The sequence below is a fragment of the Mangifera indica genome, chromosome 20 (genome assembly GCF_011075055.1).
Source record: "Mangifera indica cultivar Alphonso chromosome 20, CATAS_Mindica_2.1, whole genome shotgun sequence".
NCBI classification, from domain to species: domain Eukaryota; kingdom Viridiplantae; phylum Streptophyta; class Magnoliopsida; order Sapindales; family Anacardiaceae; genus Mangifera; species Mangifera indica.
In genome coordinates, this window is record NC_058156.1 from 2,716,829 (window position 1) to 2,723,833 (window position 7,005).

A 7,005-nucleotide genomic window follows, 5' to 3' on the forward strand; every position below is an offset into this window, starting at 1 on the left:
TGATACCATAACTCAATGAAAGGCTCTTTTATTCACATAACTATTTCTAGATTCTATTACAAGTACCTCAAGTAATCCTACTCCACAGCCTTTTGATACATCTGAGTAGTTTGTGGAATCCTCATAACAAAATCAGTCTCTTGAGTTCACAGATCATTTGCGTCCTACCAAGGTAAGACAATCACCTTTCCATCTTCATGATTATCATTGTTATGCTACCATCTCCTCTCTACATGAACCTTACACTTTTCTCGAGGCTTTCTTTAATCCTTTGTCACAACAAGCTATGACAGAAGAACTTAATGCTCTTATCAAGACTTGAACTTGGGAGCTTATTGATTTGCCTAATGGAAAGTCCCTTACATATTACAAATGGGTTTACAAGATCAAAACTCACTCTGATGGCTTTGTCAAAAAATATAAGGCTCGATTGGTGGCCAAAGGTTTTACCCAAGAGTACGACATTGATTATAAGGAGACATTTGCACCCGTTGCTCGAGTCAATTTTGTTCAAACTCTCTTAGCAATTGCAGTTGCTAAACATCAGCATCTATCTCAAATAGATGTCAAAAATGCATTTCTTAATGGAGATCTTATAAAAGAAATTTACATGAAACCTCCATTAGGGTATGATCATCCTTCCAAAAAGGTTTGCAAGTTGCAAAAAGCCTTGTATGGACTTAAAAAATTTCAATGTGCATGGTTTTCAAAATTTAGTAACACTATTGAACAAATAGGTTTTTCTTCTAGTCCTAATGATTCTGCTTTATTGGTTTGTAGCTCTACTTCTGACATTGTTTTATTGCTTCTTTGTGTCATTGATATGATTATTACTAGCAATGATCTTACAAGAATTTTTTAATCTCAAGATTTTCTTAAGTCAACTATTTGAAATAAAATATCTTGAATCTCTTAGTTATTTCTTAAGATTTGAAGTGTCTTCAAGTTCTGATGGGTATTATCTCACATAAGCTAAGTATGTTTATTATATTCTTTCTAGAGTCTGACTGACTGATGTTAAAACAATCAATACGCCTTTAGAAACAAATGTCAAGTTGTGTGCGACTGATGGTGAACTATTACGAGATCCAACTCTCTATCGTAAGTTAGTTGGAAACTTAGTTTGTCTTATAGTAACTCGTCCTGATATTGCACATGTTGTTCATCTTATCAACCAATTTATGTCAGCTCCTAAATTTACTCATTATGTTGTAGTGCTTCGTATCTTACAATACGTCAAAGGCACTTTGTTCCATGGCTTACATTTCTCCTCCTTATCATTATTAGCATTGCGAGCTTATTCTGATGTTGATTAGGTTGGTGATCCAGCTGATAGACATTCCACTACGAGATATTGTTTTTTTTTTCTCGGGGATTCTTTGGTTTCTTGTGCAATAAAAAGCAGTATATTGTTTCTCAATCTAGTTTAAGGTCGAATATTGAACTCTTGCTAACACCACTTCTGAGCTTCTTTAGTTACAGTGGTTATTGCATGATATAGGCATACCTCAGATATCTGCCACTCCTTCTTGTTGTGACAATCATAGCGTCATCCAAATAGTTCATAATGATGTTTTTCATGAATGTACAAAACATATTTAGATAGATTGTCACTTTGTTCGACAACATTTGCTTCAAGACATTTTACTCCTTCCTCTAGTTTCTTTTGTTGATCAACTTGTCGATATTTTTACTAAGTCTCATCCTTTTGGACGGTTTTCTAATTTAGTTAGCAACTCAAAATGACATCTGTTTCGCCTCCTTAAGTTTGAGGTGGGGTGTTGAAGATATTCAATATATCATCAATCAAACAAATAATCATCAATCAAGCAAGCAAGAATCAAAATCATCAATCAATCATCAATCAAGATCAAGCAATCAAACAATCCCACCAATTAAGCCAACAATCAATCATCAATCAATCTCATAGATTAAGAAATCAATCACAAAGATTAGACAATCAAGAAATTAATTTTTTGATTTCTTCTTTTTTGCATCTTATTTTATACTAATATAAATACTAGTTTTTTTATATAAATTTACGCCTAAGAAATTCAATTCTTTTGTATTTTTCAATGCTAATGGTTCAATTCTTGCTGTTATCCTCATATTTCAAATGTCGCATGTCTCTTCTTGGGAAAAGAAATTTCTTCATAATCTTTCTTCTTAAATTTAATTTTTTTGCCTACCTTTTAAGCAGCAATATGTAATTTTTCTTTCTTTTCTTCTCTTCGTGTTCTCATGATTTGTTTTCCCATAATCAGGGAACATTCCCTTCAATTGCCATTACCAAGCAAATCATGATAAAGACACTTGCCTTACACCAGAAGGAATGATTTTGAGGTATTATTTGATCTCATTTTTCCCAAGAAAAAATATCTACTCATATAATTTTGTCTTACCTTTTTCAATTATGAAAGAAGATGCGGACTATCCATAATTTAGTAGTTGATGTCTTCTTGTGATCGTCTCTTTCTTCTACCTGAGCCTAATTGTCGTCTTTCAGCACTCCACTCCACTCCATTGTCTTCTCTTATCTCTTTCATTTAAAGGCGACCCAATTCCTCCAGTCATTGGCTCCAAATGTGGTTATTCTTTCTGTTCGCAAATAACCCATAAATGTATAAGAAATGACGCACTCAAGGTCGGTTTGAGAGCTGGAGAGATAGACTGTTGTTTGTTCTTCTCTGTTTTTTTATGCAACTTCAGCATAAAACAGAGTGAAGAAAAGTTTGATCTTCTCGTTTTCAGGCTTCAGCCATGGCAGCACGCAGAATTTCTTCCTTGCTTTCTCGTTCACTCTCTGCTTCTCCTCTTTCTCTGCTTCGCTATCTCGGTAATTACCTTACTTCGCTCTTCTTTTTGTCCTTTCTTTTAATTGTTGACAGTCTTTTGTTTTTGACTTCATGGTTTCATCATTTGGAATTTGTATGTGTCGCCTTGATTTATACATGCAAGATAACTCTAAAATATCCCATGTTTGCTTAATTTTTGCTGGACCTCTATAAAATAGAAATGAAATAAATTCTTGTTTGCAATCTGGTAGAAGTCACCATGAACTCTGGTAGAATTTTTGGTATATATAGCTTGGGAGAATTAGTAGATTCATTATTCAATAGAAACAGTAAATCAATAAATGATAACATGTCAAAGATTTTTTATTCAATTTTTTTTTTTTTTTTTTTTTTTGTTTATTATGTGTATTTCTTAAAAGAAACTGATCAAATTTTCTTTTAATTTCATATTAGAGCTCACTTTGTTCAAATTATTCTCTCTTAGGAAAAAACTCTAGGAGGGGAAGAGGCATCAACAGGTTTAGCACCGCTGTTGTACTTGAGGAGTTAATCACCCCACCTGTTCAAATAAATTACACTCAGAATCTAATCAACGGGCAATTTGTAGATGCAGCATCAGGTAACTTATTGATAGTATGTTTATTTTGTTTCTTTCTCATTACTCTAATATTCTTTTTGGCCTCAGGAAAAACATTTCCAACCTACGATCCACGTACTGGAGAAATGATTGCTAATGTTGTTGAAGGTGATGTGGTAGATATCAATCGAGCAGTTGCTACTGCTCTCAAGGTATTTGATGAGGGACCATGGCCAAAGATGACTGCTTAGGTAAGAAATTTCTTAAATTTTGCTATGCTGATACATTACGATACAATGATTTCTGATTTCTTTGATGTTTTCCTATGTTTTTTATTCAGGAAAGGTCACAGATATTGTTGCGGTTTGCTGATTTGGTTGAGAAACACAGTGATGAGCTTGCAGCTTTGGAGACATGGAACTGTGGGAAACCATATGAACAATCTGCCAAATCTGAATTACCAGTGCTGGTTCGCCTGTTCCACTATTATGCTGGTAAGTTTACTACAATGTATTTCATAGAACTTCATTATCAGTTCTTGAGTATTGCTCTGATTTTCTCCAAAAATTATCTAGGTTGGGCTGATAAAATCCATGGGCTGACGGTTCCTGGTGATGGGAAATATCACGTTCAAACATTGCATGAACCAATTGGTGTTGTAGGCCAAATTATTCCATGGAACTTTCCTCTCATTATGTTTGCTTGGAAAATTGGACCAGCTCTAGCTACAGAGCAAACACCTCTGACTGCTCTTTATGCAGCGAAGCTATTCCATGAGGTAGAATTTACAAGTAAATGTAATAGATTCCATCAGCGGAGAAGAGATCTTACATATGAGAAACAAAATATATGATCATGTTCAAGAAGTGGTCTGCTTAGAAATCAGAAAAGAATGTCTTATTATGGGTAGTTATCATGCATTTCCAATGAACATGAATGAAGATGCTAAACATGCTTTAATAAATGGGAATATTGCATTTCACTCAACCTACATTAGTGTCCATTCATACTTTTCTAATTTTCCTGTTGTCACTTACACTGATTTTTTAGCTTCTAATCAAATTGCATCTCTCACAGGCTGGACTTCCTCCAAGTGTTCTGAATATAGTTTCTGGCTATGGCTAACCGCTAGTACTGCTCTTGCCAGCCATATAGATGTGGACAAGGTATATTTTGAGCATTAACATCCTTGCTCATTATGTATAACAGTTTTTAAGTATTTAATATAATAGCTTGATGAGTTAGTTGATAACCTGATCAATTATGTGGAAAACAGCTTGACCGGGTCTTTTGGAAATCTTTGCGTTTGCCACTTCCATTGGGCATTGTTTATTATAAGCTCAATCATGCCTAGTTATCTCATGGTTGTGAGAATTCCAGTGAGAAATACCCTTGCCACTACTTTTGCAGCTTGCTTTCACAGGATCAACTGAAAACTGGTCAGATTGTTCTTCAATTGGCAGCTAAAAGCATTCTTAAGCCGGTGACCTTAGAGCTTGGAGGGAAATCACCTTTCATAATATGCAAAGATGCTGGCATTGACCATTCTGTGGAGCTAGCGCACTCTGCCTTGTTCTTTAATCAGGTTATTTATATGAAATTTTCTGCATAGAGCTAATTTGCAGCATTTGAGCACATAAAAAATAAAAACATTGCTGCCTGTAGGGACAATGTTGCTGTGCTGGATCTCGTACTTATGTACGTGAACGTGTATATGATGAGTTTGTAGAGAAGTCAAAGGTGCGTGCCATTAATCGTAGTGTTGGTGATCCCTTCAAGAAGGGTATTGAACAAGGTCCTCAGGTACTCTGCCTTATGCCCTCAGGGCCTGCTAATTCTGACCTGCAGTTTTGAAAAAGTTTTCTGAAACTATACATATATGTCCTCTTCATCAAATTCAAATGTGACTATAAATTTACATCAAGTGCTGGAGTTGTAAAGTGATACCCATATCAGACTTTCAGATCGACTCAGAGTAGTTCAAGAAGGTCCTCAGGTACATAAGGTCAGGCATTGAAAGCAATGCAACCCTTGAATGTGGAGGTGACAGATTTGGCACCAGAGGATACTTTGTTCAGCCTACTGTCTTCTCAAATGTTCAGGTACTATTTGTTATCTCCTAAAATTTCATCTACCCATATGTCATCAAATCATCACATCTAAAATGCTGATCATATTTCAATAAAATAGGACAATATGTTGATAGCACAGGATGAGATCTTTGGCCTAGTGCAATCCATATTGAAGTTCAGGTGAGTGAAAACTTCTTCCCCTATTTGTATTACATCATTTAGAATTGTTAGCTTCAAATGGATATGTTGATCTCCATCCATTAGGGATATTAATGATGCAATAAGAAGGGCAAACACGACACGCTATGGCCTAGCTACTGGAGTATTCACCAAGAGTGTTGAAACAGCCAACACAGCGATGCGGGCGTTGAGGCTGGGACTGTATGGATTAACTGCTATGATGTATTTGATGTTGCAATTCCTTTTGGTGGATACCAGATGAGCGGCATAGGCAAGGAAAAGGGAATCTATAGTCTTCACAATTACTTACAAGTGAAGGCAGTCGTTTCTCCTCTGAAAAACCCAGCCTGGTTATAGTTTTTTGAGCTTTACCATGTCATTGCTTTAGCCTCAGTGCTTGGAACAACAATACCATAAAAATATGCCCGGCATTATTTTGCTCAATACTCCCCACATTAGACTTTAATGTGATGTCAATGTTGTTATTATGGTAAATGATATCTTGTGCTGTATATTGTTGAAAAGAGAAATTTGTGATTTATTTGATGTAACATAAAAAAACAATGAACATTGAAAACAGAAAATCAAACATAATGATTTTAAAAATTAGATCGGATCAGATTGACTAATTTGACCAAAAATCAAGAGTCAGTCTGGTCTTAAAATGTTTGAAACTCATTTTAGACTTTGAACTAAGTAGAATTGTGGTCAAATAATATTCGGTCTATCTTACATATATTATAAGGAAAATAAAAAATTTTTCCTTTGTTAGAACTTAAAACCAACCCCTTATAATTCGAGATAATATGTGTATCATCAAACCAAATTTATGTATATATAATTTAGATTTTATATTTAATGATTAAATAATAAAAAAATTTTAGATACTACTTTTAATTTTAATTTAAATATTTTATGAGTAATCATCAATTAATATGGACCAACTCTTTCACTAAATCAATATTTAACTTGGGCATGAAAACCATGCAAAGAAGGGGACTTTGGTTTTAATAAAACTATGTATACCCATTTTTGATACATAATTTATGTATATAAATGAAATGTTATCATGTGATTAGATATTTTTTTATCATATGATGATACATGTTTTAAAATCACCTAATTGTATAATGACACATCACTGTGTACATGAATTGTGTATCAAAAATAGGTACACATAGCATTACTACTTTGGTTTTTACCAACCAAATAAAATATATAACTTTATTTTGTTTTTAGGTTAATGTTAATGAGCATGGGTCATTTATCGAAGCTTTTCCCCAAAAAAAAAACAAAGGAAGAAGAAAATTTGGTAGTGTCTGCGAAACGAGGTCGTTTCAGTGACTATCTTCTTTCCCAATCAAACCCGGATATAATTCCC

At 34.3% G+C, this 7,005-nt stretch overlaps 1 pseudogene; it reads left to right on the forward strand.

Annotated features, from left to right (window-relative positions):
• The first annotated feature begins 2,612 nt into the window (after positions 1–2,612).
• Positions 2,613–6,188, forward strand: LOC123204810 (annotated as a pseudogene).
• Positions 6,189–7,005: the final 817 nt, after the last annotated feature.